Below are 18481 nucleotides of genomic sequence, written 5' to 3'. Positions count from 1 at the left end.
ATGAACATTTTCCCAGAAAGCCTTTGTTTGACAAACATCTCAACATCGCGAATCAAGACTATGGAATAAGCCAACAAACTGCAACTAAAACATTGTAAGCCAAGAAACTATTAAGCCTGTCTGATTAGCAGTCTTCAGAGAGCTTACTGCAAAATAAGTGTTCAACATTTATTAGTTGGATATGTTTTAGTTATTCTAAAATCAGGAGGAAAAACGGGAAGCTGTCAAAAGAAAATATATCCGTCCCTGTCTATTTTTATGGAAAATAACCTGGTTAACATTATATCTGGTGATCTGTGTTATATTTGTCCATACATTATGGATTTATCTTAATATCTAGGGTTGGGTATCGAGTATTGATTGGAACCGGGACTAACTTTCTGATTCTCCCGGAATCGTTCAAAAGTTTAAATTTCGATTCATAGTTTCCCAGTCCGAAGAAGAAGCCGCTTAACACCAACGAAGAAGCGCCCACCGCTGGAAGTGATAGCATAGCCGAGCCAATGTAGCCGAGAGAGTCAGTCAAGCATGGATAGCGGGCGACGGCGGTCGAAAGTGTGGCTTTATTTTACAAAAAAAAATTGAAATATCGGCGAAATGTAACATGTGCGACAGGACTGTTTCGTGCTTAGGAGGGTGCACGTCGAACATGATGAAGCACCTCCGAGTTCATGGAGTACAAATAAATGCGTGTCCCGTCTTCGACGCGCTGCACCGACCGTCCTGCTCTGCCTCTTCCTCTGATTCCGGCTCCGACGCCCAGCCTGGCACCTCGGTGACTGCACTGCAGTACAAATCCAGTAAGTAAACCAGTATATATGCAATAAATAATGTGTTTTGCGCCAACGTTGAGGCAGCTAACAAATTAGCCCGCGTATTTTTTCATAGACAATTTACAACCTGCTAGTCAGGCTCCGCGACGTGCTCAGCGTACTCCGTTCACCGTAGCAGCAATGGGGAAGATGTCGGTGCCACAGAAGAAGAGTGCCACAGAAAGGTCACTGCACACATAGTCAAAAGACTGCATCCCTTTTCAGAGGTGGAATCTCCAACATTTAGGTTAGTTAAGCAATAACGTTAGAGCTAAGCTAATTGATACTGGGCTAAACAGTAACAGCAACATTACATGTTTGTTTATGTTTGCAGGGATATGGTGAAAACTCTCAACCCAAAATACATACCACCTTCCAGGGACTACCAGGCAAACACATTGATCCCGGCATGGTACAAGAAGAATCGGAATCGAGAATCGTCAGGAATCGGAATCGAAACAAAGAATCGGAATCGTTCGAATTCAAACGATACCCAACCCTATTAACATCTCAAATGGAAGTAAACTTTTACCAGCCTTGGCAGGTGTTTTACATGGTGAATAATAAAGAATAACAGATAAATAGAGTCATCTGGAATGATTTATCGCAATTGTAAATACACAGTTGAAGAGGTTTGTAATTAAACAGCTGTTTGTTCAAAAAAAGTTTTAAAACGTCAGAATCTGGTTGTTTATATCTATTTTTCGTAGGCCTCTCTGTATGGCTCCAAAGGTCATTTAAACAAACTCGTGGGTTTCTTTTTCATTTGTTAAATTCACTTGCAACACTCTCGAAATGGTTTGGCATTCGATCACGGTGGGCGGTATCTTTTATTGTCGTACTGATAGTCATTGTGTTGAATTATATTTTATCTCATGATTAGAAAAAAGTAAAGCTGCTTATCCTGCATGGCTACTGACATTTGAAACAACAGGTGTGAGTTGGTAAAATGTCACAGCTTTTGTTCATGAGTCAGTTTTATTTAATCAATGTCTTCCATTGACAGTATTCTTCATTTTAAAGGAACCTTTCTTTTCCTCAAACATGTCGCTTAAAAGGCTACTGGGACCAAGCTAACAAATATGATAAAACTGATGACATGTACTGCAAATGTATCTTTGCTAACAACACACAAGCTTTACAAAACTATGTTAAAATATGAAAAAAAATAGAAAATGATGAAAATGAGCAACAAAAGGAAATATGTAGCGTTAAACAGTTAGTTTGTAACTGAAAAGTTAGCATTTTTTGCTGAATATTTAACCTGTCGCTGAACATCAAGCTTGTAACTGCGCAGCTAACTTCTAACTGTACAATTAACTTGTAACTGAATACTTAGCTTGTCAATGAACAGTAAGCTTGTGACTGAACAGTTAACTTGTAACTGAGCAGCCAGCTAAGAATAACTGATCAATTAGATTTACAAAGTGAAGCTAATATAGCTTGCCACTGAACAGTGAGATTTTAACTGAGCTATTTACAGACTTTTACAGCATCCACGGCATCATCACATCGGTGTGTATTTTCAGAGCATTTACAACAATGATCAAATATTTCATTTGTGGCTTCTTAGGCCAGCTCAGTTCTTAATTAGTTAAAAACGTTTCAAGTGTGTTTGAGAAATGAACTGCAAACACAATGCCAGGCATTGATGTGAAATCAAGGAAAACAACTTTACCCAATGTCATCCATGGATACTACTGTACTGGCAGAAGTTTCCAATAGAGGAATAACATGACTGCATGTACTATCTTGCAGCAAAGAACGCGCATTGGTTGAATTCACGAACGTGGGCCCATTTGCATGATTGTCCTATGGTAAAGAATAAATCAATCTGTCCATACTTTGTTTGTCCGTCATTTGAAAAAAAACCTGTAAAATTGTTTCATCTATTACCTTTACCATAGTGTTTTGATAAGAGATCATTTCTCTTAACTTGTGCCCTGTGAAAGATGCTTACTGTTCCAGAATTGATGCGGTGACCAGCATGTATTTGCAATGCAGAGAGGTGAACTGTGTCCAATAGAAGTTCACTAGATGCTCCATATACTGTGGTTTAATCCTAGAAAAATCTTTGTTTTCCTGACAGAAACTATCATCTTTAGTCATATGTCTGTAAAATTCAGCTCTGACATTCCCTGGTTTAATAGTTTGTGAAATAACAGGAATAGACTGCACAAGTTTGACTGCATTTACCATCTGCATAGGTATAGTTTGAGTTCCATGCATGAGCCTTAACAAATATCCATTTTTGTCTTCAAAGTGGAAACATGAATGAGTCCATAATGGACCAAGGGTCCTGACACTGTCTGCCAAAGGCACAAGAAGGTGTACATTTGCTGTTTCGTACCTCTCACCATAGAATATAGCCATTTATGAACAAAAATTCCACAATCATTTTTCTGCATGATGGATCTGTTCAACCGATATAGATTCCATTAACAAAATGGAAATGGCTTCACTTAGTAGAAGGAAGTGGTTGTAGTGCATTGTTGCAAGAATTCCACGGAAAATAACCGGTCCATAGAACAGCAAAAGATCCCTGTATTCTGACCCTTTAAAAAACATTCTGTGAGATGCCACTGATCGAGGATATCTAGTTGAGGATGGAGGACAGACATCCTGAAATTGCGTGTCAATTTCTTTGGTATTCTTTGCCATGCTGAAGGGCTGATGAGAAAACTCTGTAGAAAACCACAACACCATCAAAAGGCGCATTACTCCGAGGAGGACTGAGTGCATGTAATCTACAGCAGTGCCTTTGACAAAGTTTTACATTTTAACTGGGACGGCGTGGCGCAGTGGGGCGAGGGGCCGTGCGCAACCCGAGCGTCCCTGGTTCAATTCCCACCTAGTACCAACCTTGTCACGTCCGTTGTGTCCTGAGCAAGACACTTCACCCTTGCTCCTGATGGGTGCTGGTTGGCGCCTTGCATGGCAGCTCCCTCCATCAGTGTGTAAATGTGGAAGTAGTGTCAAAGCGCTTTGAGTACCTTGAAGGTAGAAAAGCGCTATACAAGTACAACCCATTAACTTTGCTCAGGCAACAGGGATCCTTTACCTCTTTCACAATGGTTTTGGTTTCATTTGCGATTTTTAAATCCAGTACAAACTTTTCATTGGTGCGCAGTGGCCCCTTTGGATCTCTATGTTGGAATGGAAATACATGGGTGTGTCCTCTTTCCCCGGTTTTCACAGTTTTCCTGGCTGTTTGCATTTGTGACATCCAAGTTTCCCATTGTATTGCACTGAATTAAGGACTAATGCTTTAGCAGGCAAGTCGCATGTTCCAGCAATGGTGAGCACCTTACACACAAAAGGTTCAGATGTCAACTCTGCCGGCTGCACACTATTTCCATCGTCTGCAAGCTTACTCAGTGTGTCACTTAGTGGTCTCAAAATGTAACCATTGACGGTTTTGAATCCCCATACCAAAGTCCAGCAAATATCATATTCTCTCTTTTTGTGCATTCCATGAAGGTCAATTCATTGATGATACAATAAAAAGGCCACACTGAAAACTTGGATGATTTGAAAATAAGTACCCCATCGGTGTTCCAAGTAAGTGAGATGTTTTTAGGGTCACTAAGAGGACCGCCCCTAACGACAAGCTGTTTGTAAACTTCTGCATCATATATATATCTTCAATGTTGTTAGCATCTGCCTTCTTTCTGTTTAATCTGAAGTTAAGCTTCTCCTGAAAACCTGGCTTGAGGAATAATGATCTTATTTGAGCCTTAATTGGAACCTCTATAAAGGATGAGGATCTTTCTTCTGACACACTGGTCCCACAAGACAGGCATTTTATTTGTTTACTTTTTAATGGCTCCAAAACAATTACTGCAGTATTTATGTAATAAAATAGGCGATGATGCAGACCGGGATAAAAAACAAAGTTTTTGAACTTCTGCACGCTGTTTATGCAGTCTGTATTCAGACTATCGGGACAAAGCAACTTGAACATTTTCAGCAAATCGCTTAGGGCCTTGTCAGTAATTTTATGGCAGTTTACATAACCCATGATGATCTGAAGGCACTCTGCCACGGTTACTGATGCATTGTCATAATTTGGTTTGTCTGTTGTGTCCTTGAAATTTGACTCTTCTGCACACTCCTCACTCAAACTATCTTCAAATCCTTGATCAAACATACGTCCGTCATTATACATCCAATCCCCCATTTCAGGGAGAGCTTCCTCAAATGATTGAAATGGATCATTCTCAGCATCGACATGTAGTTCAATTGTTAGGCCATCAGGAGGATCTATGAAGGCTGATCTTGAAAATGGTTTTCCATAGAATCAAAAGTAGAAATATTTCCATGTGCTGAAATTAAAATAGAATACAAATCATTAAAGTTTTTTTTATAACATTTTGTCACAAGGCAAAACGTATAACATCTCAGCATATCGCTCACATTCTTGCACTCAAAAATTTGTCATATTTTGGCAGGATATGCTTTGTGACAAAATTCACAACAAAACATCAGTCAGACACAGAAGACGGTGGGTCTACCTTGCGGGTAGGGAGAGGCTTGATGTTCCAAAGTGGTACATCCTGCATGGACACCTGGAGGTTGGATGTGTCCGATTTGAAGAGCAGTTTTTTGGGCTCCTTCAGGAGGCACTGCCCCCTGCTGTGTTACCCTGCTGCTACCCCCTGACACAAAGAAGAGGAACCAAAAAACTCAAAAGATTAAAATAAGTTAAAAAAAAAAAAAAGAAGAAAACATGCAAAACTAGAAGCAAGTTGACATCAGTTGAACACATACAAATTCAGCTAATGGAATGCATTTACTTTTTTCCCACATCTTAAATGATAAATGATAAATGGGTTGTACTTGTATAGCGCTTTTCTACCTTCAAGGTACTCAAAGCGCTTTGACACTACTTCCACATTTACCCATTCACACACACATTCACACACTGATGGAGGGAGCTGCCATGCAAGGCGCCAACTAGCACCCATCAGGAGCAAGGGTGAAGTGTCTTGCTCAGGACACAACGGACGTGACGAGGTTGGTACTAGGTGGGATTTGAACCAGGGCCCCTCGGGTTGCACACGGCCACTCTCCCACTGCGCCACGCCGTCCCTGTCTTGATAGCTTTGTAGTTCATGTATACATATCTTCTGTGTTTGTGGTAACACATAAGCCACAGTATTAAATATAACTCATCACAATACAACACACACTATAAAAAGAAAGTGTGGAACTTCAGTGATAAAGAATGCCAATTATTAGTAAATACACAGCAACAAACCAAACCTATAAGAAAGGATCTTGACGAGGGATTCAACATTATTGTAAATATTGCGTTATTTTGGTTTCAAAATTCTCACAATAATGCCGTGATGTGTGACGCTATCAAACGAGAACTCCTGTCAGTGTGTTGTTTTTTTTTCTGACAATGATAAGTGGGCTGATTAGAGAATTAAAATTGATCTCCCATGGTTCAAACAGGCGCAAAAAAGAGGAAGTGTGCAGGAGTGACGGGAACGTTTGTGATTCGTACATCCGAGGAATGGTTGCTGTGAAATATTTCTGTGCCTATAACGGCCGTGTTAGCTTAAACTAAAATAAAGTTTGTATACTGCAAGGTACAGCATGCCACGTTCATCCCGACCATTTCCAAGTCGAACCAGAGCCATTGCAGCTCACCAGAGGAAATGCGTCCGGTAGGAACGCGACCATGCAGAAAATAAGAAATTTGCCGACACTACACACCACAATGTCTACAATAAGTTAGGAAATAGGAGTAATATATTAGATTGAGTTATATGTTAGAACTAGGGCTGGGCGATATATCAATATATTAAAGTTAAAGTACCAATGATTGTCACACACATACTAGAAGTGGCGAAATTATTCTCTGCATTTGACCCATCACCCTTGATCACCCCCTGGGAGGTGAGGGGAGCAGTGGGCAGCAGCGGTGCCATACAATATATCGCGGGTTTGTCTCTGTGCGATATAGAAAATGACTATATCGTAATATTCGAGTATACGTTCTCACGCTGTTGCTTTTAGCTGCGGGCATTACACTTCAGGCTCTTCTCACTCTTTCCTGTCTCTCCTTCTCACAGACAAGCAGGCGCACATTCTCACATACTTCACATAAAATCACGTCATACATCACATACAGTACGTATACGCCCTCGCCCAGCAGAGAGGTAGCAGACTGGGCTACGTTAGCTGCTGACGTAGCCGTACGAGTGGGAATACGAGAGAAATAAGGTGCGGCTCTGGTAACAAATGAAGGAAGACTTAATTCCCAATAAAAACAGCAGGAGGTCCATCTTCTGGCGGTGGATTGGTTTCAAGCGGGAATATGTCGAACTGACAACCGTAATTTGTCAAGTGTGGGGCAAAAGCGTTGCTATAAAAAGTAGCATTACTGCTAATATGTAACATCATTTGAAAGGTCACCCGCTAGAGAATGAAAATAATTTCATAACGTCCGTCGTAACCTACCACATAGTGAAGGACGAATACTATTTGATTTCCTACTATGCAGCTCATTTTTATTTGACACTTAAAATGTCTCTGACAATCTTGCACTTTATGTTTTGGAAATGACTTGAATGTTTGTGCCATTGCTTAATAACTTTAATAAATACACTTTTGGTCAATGGACATAGTTGTGATTTCCCACTCTGCATGAAAGTTTAAAAGTAGCATATATGAACGCAGTATGAAGAAGAATGTTTTAATGTATACACATATAATCATCATACTGCTGTGATTATATGCATCAAGTGTTCATTCAAGGCCACGGCAAAATATCGTAATATATATCGTATATCGCGATATGGCCTAAAAATATCGAGATATTAAAAAAAGGCCATATTGCCCAGCCCTAGTTAGAACCGTTATTTGGCAAATATCGTTGATGTGAAACCAAGACGCCAGCAAAGAAAAATATCCATTTGTGAGGTATTTACATGATTAACAGTCAAAATATTAGTTAACTCCTAAGAATCAGTATTCTACAAACTAATATAAAAATGTCGACTGCAAAGGACAGTTTCTTAGGAAGTTAAAGTTTAAATACACTAAACTAAACCGCAGTGATGTTACAATATCAAAATGTCAAATCACACTGTTTGCATTATCATCGGAGTGTTGTTGATTGTGCTCAAAAAGTAATCATACACACAATCATACCAAATTGTACTAAAAAAAAAAAACCTTACCAGACACACATTATAGTTTCTTGGCAGAATAAACATTAATGTTTTACATTTGTTACACCGGATGTTTACTGTTTATGTCAGTTTAAAAAACACTTATTTTAAAGTTTTTTTTTTGTTTGTCTTTGTGTGTTACTTGAAATACTGGATGATTCTGCACCATTCCTTTGCACTTAAAATACCTGTTTAAAATAATAAACTACAGTAAGTGTTTTTATCTTAAACGTTTCTGACACTTCATTTAACACTGTGACATTTGTGTAACAATATCTTACCGTGGCTTTAACACTGTGACGATATCATGCCATGATATTTTGATATTGTTACATCCCTAACCATGACCTGATGTTACCTACCAGCCTTAACTTGAGGATGCTGAGATAATTCATATTTCAAGTTTCATTCTTCATACGTGCTATGTAATCAGGGTAAAAGAAAGCAAGATTTTCCTGCTTGTTCCTGACAAACTGTGGATAGCTTTTTATCCATCTATCTGGTCTGTAAATCTCTATCATTACTAATTCACACAAACAAAGAACACGCATATACATAACACTTACTTAGACATTGCTCATCAGTCTCCACATTCACATTTGTGGCTGCAGGACGGGATGACTGCAGGAAGAAAAATAAAGTATCACATATTATATCTGCTGCCAGTTTAATGCACCACCACTATTCCAGTCTACTCACCAATTGTACAGTCCTTCTTGATCGTTTATTTGAGTTGACTTCTTTACCAGTTCTTCTCCATCGTTTTCCAGGTTTTAGTTTTGTCATTTCGACACTCCAATACTATGTAAACACAGACAAAGATTGCTGGAATATACAGTGGAACTTCTTGTATATGCAAAACTATATATTATGTTGAAGCAGTGTATGTTCAGTAAGTTATATTGTTCCACTTCCAATATGCTCTGTACAATTTATTTATATCATTGTTATTTCCCTATGGCAGTGGTTCTCAACCTTTTTTCAGTGCCCCCTGTGAACATTTTTTTAATTCAAGTACCCCCTAATCAGAGCAAAGCATTTTTGGTTGAAAAAAAGAGATAAAGAAGTAAACTACAGCACTATGTCATCAGGTTCTGATTGATTAAATTGTATAAAAGTGTAAAATATTGCTCATTTGTAGTGGTCATTCTTGAACTATTTGGAAAAAAAGATATAAAAATAACTAATAACTTGTTGAAAAAAAAACAAGTGATTCAATTAAAAATAAAGATTTATACACATAGAAGTAATCATCAACTAAAAGTGCCCTCTTTGGGGATTGTAATAGAGATCCATCTGGAATCATCAACTTAATTCTAAACATTTCTTCACAGAAAAAGAAATCTTTAACATCAATATTTATGGGACATGTCCACAAAAAAATGTAGCTGTCAACACTGCATTGTTGCATTTCTTATCACAGTTTATGAACTTACATTCATATTTTGTTGAAGTAGTATTCACTAAATATATTCATAAAGGATTTTTGAATTGTTGCCATTTTTAGAATATTTTTAAAAAATCTCACGTACCCCATTGGCATACTTTCAAGTACCCCCTGGGGTACGCATACCCCCATTTGAGAACCACTGCCCTATGGGATGTATAAAGTGTAGCTTATCACTTGCGATGCCTCGTGGAGGTAGGTATCATCGCTTCTAGCAAGGTGGTCGCGCCGTTAAATGCGGCATTTATAGTTCTATTTTCGTAACACAGTTATGTTACAGTAGTTTAATAAATACTAACTTGCGTGTGTTAAAAGTAATTTGAATACCAAAATAAAAACAATAAATTGTACTACTTACTTTCAGTCGTTATTCCTTCGACGCTGAATTGTTTCTTCCAATCGAAATGATGTCACATCCGCCCACTAAATGCGCATGTGTGTTTTCCAGGAAGAGCAAATATGATTGGACAGATTCATGGGGCGCCGTGACAAATCTTGCGAGGATGTTATTGAGACAGATCCACATCTCAGAATTTATATAAAGTTTCTCCCTATATGTCCATCTGAAAATAGTAATCTTTGGCTAAGTGTAACTTTCAAAGGAAGGCAATTCAGAAAAGTCATGCTTTTTATCAGACAGCGGAGGACATGACGCATTGTTTGCCATCAATTATCGTCAGAAGAAGAAGAAGCGGGAAAACAGTAGGTGGCGTAACATTTGAACGTTGTCTGTGCGCCTACCTTAAACTAAAACGAGGAAGAAGAAGAAAGGGAAGAAGAAAAGGAAGAAGAAGCGGAAAATATTTTGGAAACGCTTGCGACGTTAGACTTGGAGAGGTCAGTATCCTACTATTTTTTAGTTGGTCAGCCACCTAATGTTGTAAAGTGAAAATATTTAACTGTTGTGACAATGGAGTGGTCCTTTGGGAGGTTGCGGTAACGCTAATGGCATCTGCCCAACAAGTAATGTTACCATACATAATGACCTTCACAATTAGATCCCACAGTGCATATTAATTTGGGGAGCTTGACTTACAAATGTTTTATATTACTGTTGTAGGTAAAGTAATAATCGACAAAGAAGGTCCGGGCTGAACTTTATTGGTATGGCTGGCTAGCTGTAATAAATAAGAGCTGACACCCAGAAGTGTTCAATGATTAACCAATTTGCCCCGCCATTTTGAAAGCAGCAGTACATTTGCTTACTCGCTGGCAGTGGTCGAGTATGTTTTGTATCATGCTATTGATTGTATAAACTGCATACATATTGGAGAATAAAGTAGGTATGTGTTTAAAATGTTAAACATTCATTCAACTAAATGAAACCAGTATTATCAGACAGGTATTGTTAAGACTAGTTAAGTGATATAAGAATAATTTTTCTGTGATACATGTTTAAAAAGTTATAATTGTTTTAACCTGGTCAAAATGCAGTAATTTATGGTCAACCTCTTCAATCCAAAGTCATTGGGGCTCGAGATTTTATTCATGATCTTTTTGTTAAAAATGCCATAACTTTTGAATACGTACCCTATTATAAAAAGATGCAATCAAGCCCCCGCACCTCAAAATACATACAAATTAAAATAAGAATTAAACTGTCTGGGTTAAGATTTTTTTTTTTTACTATAGCCAGAACAATAATAAACAATCATTTTGTTTACTTGTTTTTGACAGAAGTTAAATATGGTCACCCAAAAAGTTAACATCCACATGGAGTGACCCCATATATATAAATAGTTTCCATTTATATTATAGTTCCATCAATCCATCTATTTTCTACTGCTTTTCCCTTCCGTGTTATGGGGGGTGCTGGAGCCTATCCCAGTTGCGCTCGGGCGGAAGGCGGCGTACACCATGGACAAGTCAACACAGATCGACAGACAACAGTTACACATTCGCGTCAATTAAGTGTTGCCAATCAACCTATCCCCAGTTTGTGATCCAAAATTAATTTTTTAATTTACAGGATGGACAAAAAAGAAATGACTACAAGAAAGAGGTTAACAGTTCCCACAAAGAAAATGAAGGACCTGTATAATTCTCCTCCCCCAAATGAGCAATCTGGTAAATCTCTATGTATGTGTGGCAAAGTGGACTAGGGTTAAGCCAAATTGCAGTTACATGTAGCTAACAAACTGGAAAAATTATTTTATTAGTTTGTTTAGTATTTGAAGAATAGCTGAGAATGCCACCTTGGGAAAGTCGCCCCAAGGAAGTTAGGGAACAGTATCCTAATTGTAATGTGGCCACACACCTCTAAGACAGCGATGGGCAAGCTAATTCTACTGCATATGGTTTAAAATGCAAATAGGGATGGGTAGAGGGAATAATCATAACATTTATGTCCAAATGAGTTGACAAATACCAGTCCATTTTTTAAATAATACATTTTAAACACTTTCTCTTTTGCAGTGTCTCTTTCAGATTGTTTGGCATTCGTCAGATGGGAGGGCGGTTATACGGGCAAAATCTTTACAGGAGCAAACATTTTGTCAAGAGATGAAGCTCCTGTGCAGATATTATATCTTAAAACAGGGGATTCTGTTTTAGCAAAGTGGTCAGATGGTAAATTTTATTGAGCAACTGTTGAATATATTTTAGGAAAAGATCAGACTCAGTCACCAAAAGGCTGCCAAACTCCACAGGAGTCATTTTTAAATATGTTGGAAGCCAGTGAGCCATCACATTCAACATCAGGGTCTGACACCATAACAGTAGATCGGAACCCATTGTCTGAACATGATAATATCACAGCGCTGAATCTATCAAGTGACGGGGGACTTGTAACAGGCGGCAACACTGCCTTTGGGTAAGCTTGACATTTATTACCTCATGCCTATGGGGCTACAAGTTTAAAACGTTTAATCTTTAGCAAATTTGGTGAATTTCCAAACCAAAAAACAGCATTAATTTAAACATTATTTTATTTGCCATCAAATCATTGTTTCAGTAAATAGTATATTAATGACAAATACAAATATTTGATGTATTAAATTGCCCGAAACCCAACATCTGTATCCACTCTGATTTCAGGATTAAAAGTTCTCAACTTGTGGACCCTGAAAACAATTATTTGCCATCACTTTTTAGTTATGGTCAAAACGTTCAGAGTGTAAATATCCACTCTACAATCTCACGTGTCAAAAATAGGGAGTAACAAAATGAACATTTCATGTCATGGTTACAATTGTTATCACAGTATTGATGAATGTGTTCAAGAAGTACTTGAACACACACTGAAATCTTATGAACAAGTTTTATTGAGAAAAATGTACACAATATATACTTTCTTAACAGAAAAAATCCATGTTTTTAAACATTCAGTTTCAAGTCAAAATATAAATTCTGCATTTTTTTCAATTAAATATAAATAAGAATATAAAAAAATATAGCTGAAAGTAGAGTAACGATGGGAGTTGAAGGATGAGTGTCAGAAAAAGGAGCGAACTTTGCTTTCTTATCAGCAATCGAGCAGTAACTAAACAGCCGTGGGTTCTCAGAGCAACACACACCGGAAATGTGTCCCGTAAAAACCTGTACGACCGGAGCTTTCACCAATAACAAAAATTCCATGGATGAATTAAGTAAACAATATAATAAAAAAATAGGATCCAAACAAAATTTGTGGAACGCTCGCCTTGGCCGCAGGTACTTGTGGTTGCTCTTGCATAAATGCCGCACTGAATTTCAGGACAGGGAAAACCAAAACAATCTTGCTAGTTAGCATAATTAGCATCATCAAGCTAGCTTACTTGTTTTTGATACTGTTACGTGATTGGCTGTTGGCGTGTCCCTTCCATTGCTCAAAAAATACTGTTAGCTGATTGTCTGTTGTAGCATGTCCCTCCCAATGCTCAGTGACACTTCCTGTTTTCTGTTTGCTGGGTTCCCAAAGTGCGAGTGACTAAATGTAGCGAATCATGGTGGCTCGAATATTTTATTGAAAGCGTTTAATATTGATATGATTATGTGTCTATCGCGATATATAGTTATTGTTTTATTGGCCCAGTGCTATGTAGCTTCTTAAAAATATATTTTCAGGGCTTGTGTGGGAGTCCTACATGCGGATAGAAATGTTCCTCTTTTTTGTGAATTTTCCTCCTCTTTTGCCAAAGGGTGCTCACATGCCTGTACTTCCTTTGTGGACATCTCAATAAGCAATAGTTTCGAAAAACATTTTTAAACCAAATATAAGTACTTGTTGACAGTTCATACTTAATTGAACATTTCATAAATAATCCTGAGATATATAAAGTAATAACTTTTTGGGATAGTCAATGTTATGTATAACTTAATATTAAAAAATCTGTCAAAATTTGTTAGTTGGTATTGTTGACTAAGTGAGTTGTCTATTTCCTTGCAGTCAAGATGATTTCATCTTCAGTATTGGTCCAGTTCCTTTGTCTTTGATGTGAAATGTTTTTGTTTAAGAGTACTCTACAGAACGATTATAGATACGGTCAATTTCGGTCATGGTACATTTATTTTCATTATTGGTACCGTCCATCATAGAGTGAGGAGAACAAATCATTTATACACTGCTGATTTTGTAGTTCGAGGTCTGTTACTTATATTATTATTATTATTATTTTTATTAATATCATTATAGGTACGCTTCCTGAAGGAATAAATAAAGTACTATCTAATCTAATCTAATTGTAAGTGATATAATCCAAAACAAAAATCTGTAAAATCACATTGCATGCATTTTTTTAAAGTAATTAATTTGAATCTTATTGCATGAAATCCATATTTGATAGAAGTAGAGGTTACTAGGTGATCAATTCCCTGGGGAAAAAAAAACAAATTACCTGAAAATAATACAATGTCATTTTTTGTTTTGTTTTATATTTTACAGAACTGCCAGTCTATTAAATACTTGTTCTCCTTACTGCACATAGACTAAGGTCCACTTTGGCCGCTGGAGGTTAAAATATAAATCCATCCATCCATCCATCCATCCATTTTCTAACGCTTATTCCCTTTGGGGGTGCGGGGGTCACTGGTGCCTATCTCAGCTACAATCAGGCGGAAGGCGGTGTACACCCTGGACAAGTCGCCACCTCATCGCAGGGCCAACACAGATAGACAGACAACATTCACACTCACATTCACACACTAGGGCCAATCTAGTGTTGCCAATCAACCTATCCCCAGGTGCATGTATTTGGAAGTGGGAGGTTAGCCGGAGTACCCGGAGGGAACCCACGCAGTCATGGGGAGCACATGCAAACTCCACACAGAAAGATCCCGAGCCCGGGATTGAACCCAGGACTACTCAGGACCTTCGTATTGTGAGGCAGACGCACTAACCCCTCTTTCACCGTGCTGCATAAAACATAAATAATTTCAGTATTTTTTTTGTAGTTCAGTATTTCTAATCTCTTTTGATGTTGTAAATACATATATGGACAAATTTGGTTTATAGAATTGTAATCTATGGTTCAATGAAATTTCATGATAGGTTTACCAGGGAGGAAACCATTGGTCCATCACTCTACAGCGGCAATACAGCCATCCCATTACCGTATGGCCTCTACATTAATTGTCAATTTCCCTACGGAGGCCATATATCTAGCCTATCACCATATGGTAAATGGTAAATGGTAAATGGGTTGTTCTGGTATAGCCCTTTTCTACCCCTTTTTAAGGAGCCCAAAGCGCTTATGGCCTCAACGTCAAAGGTCCATTTCCCTACGAAGACCATGCATCCTGCCCATCAACCAATGGCCTCACCACCAAAAAGTCGATCACTCTATGGAGGCTGTGCACCCCGCCCATCCCTGCATGACTTCAACACCGCTGGCCCATAACCAAATGTCTACAACATCTCTGGTCCTTCACCCGGCGTACACAATAACTTGCCAGCTAGCCGGGTGAATCCACCTGACAATGAAAATTCAGCTTTCTTGGTACCAGACAGGAGAGATGCAGGCAACCCATCTGTCGAGGTCACTATCTGTTATCGACTACAGGCAGAAAAATCATGGACACCATGTGATGGATGTAGGGAGGCGTTCAGTAAAATCCTGCGAGAAAAGCAAGGAATCGAAGAAGTCCTCTTGAAAATAGGTAAGTACTTAATGCTAATTCATTAATGATATAATTGTTTTGTTTACTTAAATTTGTGATTGGGCCTTGAACACATTATTTTCTCATTCTGGTATTGTTTGTGCTATTTTTCCCTTTCAGATCCGGGCCAAGTCAGAGTACTTCAAACTCTCTGTGACTTCGTTGGAGACAAATACAGCGACGGCGCTTTTCAACAATCGGGCCAGAAAGAGCTCTTTCCTGAGAGTGGCGTATACAAATCATTGTTTCGCCTTGCAGCCATGAGTCATGCTTCAAAGCCCAAATGTATGCGTTTATTCCACGCACTTTTTGACCACTTTTTTACAGTAGAGGAGTGTCAAAATGCTGTCCCTTTTGGTCGCCCTGGAAACAAACCTGCAGGAACAGGAAAGTGCATCCTTGACCAGAAAAAAGTTGAAGGAATCTTAAGTAAGTTTTCCCAAACTGAGGGTGTTTACAGGCCAAAATTGGGTAACAATAATTAAATAGAAGTTCAATACGAGAAAGTTTGATCCCTTATCGATTACAGCACACTAGAGGCATAACAGAATGTTACATGATTACAGTTTGTAATTGACCAAAAAACTAGCGTTATAATGAGCAATATAGTGTTATGTCCATCAACTTGAAATGTGGTTGTGTGTATTAATTTACTGTATGTGCAGGGTTTCCACAAGGCATTAAGTCATTAAATTGATTTTGCGTAAATGAAGGCCTTAAACGGCAATAAAAGGCATTAAATGCGTTGTCCAGAGACATTTAAAAAATGTAATACAATTGTAGGACATGGCCGTCAATATGTCAAACGGTAAATGAAAATTAACTTAAGAAGGTTACGGCCGTTGAAATTGTTACGTCTGTCTGTGTGTTTCTTTTTTTATCTGCAGCTGTCAAACTGCATACAAGAGGTATTGTAAGGTGGGAACACGACAAAAGCACTGCCTCAATAAAGCAAAATGAAACTGTTCTGGGGGCCTAAACTTTTCCATTCTTTGGTCATTGTAGGCGTGTAGTCCTTAACTGTGACACTATGTCAGGGTAATGGAGAAGCCGAGCTTTTTTCATACACTGAGTCATTTATTTCAATCACCTCCACTTCAACACATATGAGCTAACTTGGCTAACATTAACAACTGTTGTGACGCAAGTGCCTCAAGTTATCTTCGCTGGCCTAGGATGGACAAACAAGGCGGCATAGCTCGGTTAGTAGAGCGGCCGTGCCAGCAACTTGAGGGTTGCAAGTTCAATTCCCGCTTCCGCCATCCTAGTCACTGTCGTTGTGTCCTTGGGCAAGACACTTTACCCACCTGCTCCCAGTGCCACCCACACTGGTTTAAATGTAACTTAGATATTGGGTTTCACTATGTAAAGCGCTTTGAGTCACTAGAGAAAAGTGCTATATAAATATAACTCACTTCACTTCACAATTTTCACAGCAGACCACAACTCTTTTATTCTCTGACATTCCCACAAAAAATTAATACAAGTTCTTTCAGCTGCCGGACACTTGATACATACTTGCTATTTACTGTATACATTTTAAACAACAGAGAGGGTGTAAAATACAATAAATGCAATATGTTTAATTGCCTGCGATGAGGTGGAGACTTGTCCAGGGTGTGCCCCGCTTTCCGTCCGATTGTAGCTGAGATAAGCACCAGCACCCCCCGCGACCCCAAAGGGAATAAGCGGTAGAAAATGGATGGATGTTTAATTGCCATAGCTTTTTTTTTAATGCATCGCAATGGCATTTTTACCAATATTGTTCTGTATTTTTCTAAAATGTTTAAATCGATCATCACGCGTAATTTGCAATCCTAGTATGATGTTCATTTATTATTCCATGATACCTTTTAACAATTTTAAAACAAATTGTATCCTGATTAAAAATGGTATTCTCCAGTTTGTGGCTATTATAAGTCATATTTTCAGAGAATATATATATACTTATAGCATGTTTTAAACAGACACAACAAAAAAAAATTGGCTAAGGGGTATATTATATTGATCATCTGATGATGAATTGGATGTTTGTTTAGAGGGTTTAAGTGCAATTCTCCTTTAGTATTTTTGATGGACGGAACATTTTAATTAGCGATTGTCTACAGCCATGCATGCAGTCAAAACACAATATGCTACTCCACAAAAATAAATAAATAAAAATACATTCTCCAATTAAACTTAAATTACATTTTTAATTTTCCTGAAGGAATCAATAAAGTACTATCTATCTATCTAAACAGCTTTGTAAGCCAATTCTAATACACTAGATAGTTAAAGTAAACTTTTCAACTGATTAACTTGTCTAATGCTTATAACTGTGTGTATACAGATAATTGTAAGCTTTTGACTGTATAAAAAAACTGCAGTCGCACATGGTCATTACATTTTTTTAAGTACCAAAACATGGCATTAAAAGCATTACATTTGATTTGCATTATTATTATTATTGCATTGCATTGCATAGATTTGATAACTGTAGAAACTGGTGTGGCAAAATTACGAATGGCTGATTATTATGTTCTTGCCTTGCAGCGTATGTCCTGAGATGCAGTACCCTTCCTGATTGGGAGAATATCGAGGAGGCCAAGCTCAAGAAAGCTTTGGTAAACAAATGTCGGGCCAGAGCAGGTTTTAAGTAGGCCCTTGTACCTGCCAAGTTCATTCTAGGGTAGGATGTTTCCTTGGTAAACATGTTAATATTTTGGTCTAGGGTCATGCAGTATATATTGTATAAAATTGCCCTATGATGTAGCTTTTAGTACCACGTTATACTGTGACAATGCATATTGAGCTGTGCTGTGTCAAGCAAATTTGGCACTGATGCAACCTCACTAAAAAGCGAGCGGCTAATTTTCAAATAAATTTATTTTCCAAATAAAAAAAAAATAATACAACTGGAAATGAGACAGTAGGTTACTGCTTACATGATCAGGCATATTAGTAGCTTTTGTAACCAATTT

At 38.1% G+C, this 18481-nt stretch overlaps 1 protein-coding gene and 1 long non-coding RNA gene across 7 annotated transcripts in view; one reads left to right on the top strand and one right to left on the bottom strand.

Annotated features, from left to right (window-relative positions):
* The window catches only part of LOC133549556 (uncharacterized), a 123414-nt gene extending 122112 nt beyond the window's left edge, over window positions 1-1302 (top strand). Inside the window, exon 3 of the long non-coding RNA XR_009806109.1 lies at window positions 1147-1302. This is a non-coding gene — a long non-coding RNA (uncharacterized LOC133549556). The remainder of the gene's footprint in view (window positions 1-1146) is intronic.
* LOC133549554 (latent-transforming growth factor beta-binding protein 2-like) overlaps window positions 1-18481 on the bottom strand; it is a 333835-nt gene that overhangs the window by 242793 nt on the left and 72561 nt on the right. The gene's annotated exons all lie outside the window — the stretch shown is intronic.

The sequence above is a fragment of the Nerophis ophidion genome, linkage group LG03 (assembly GCF_033978795.1).
Source record: "Nerophis ophidion isolate RoL-2023_Sa linkage group LG03, RoL_Noph_v1.0, whole genome shotgun sequence".
NCBI lineage: Eukaryota > Metazoa > Chordata > Actinopteri > Syngnathiformes > Syngnathidae > Nerophis > Nerophis ophidion.
Note: the sequence above shows the minus strand (reverse complement) of the source record. Positions and strands in the feature narration are given on the sequence as shown.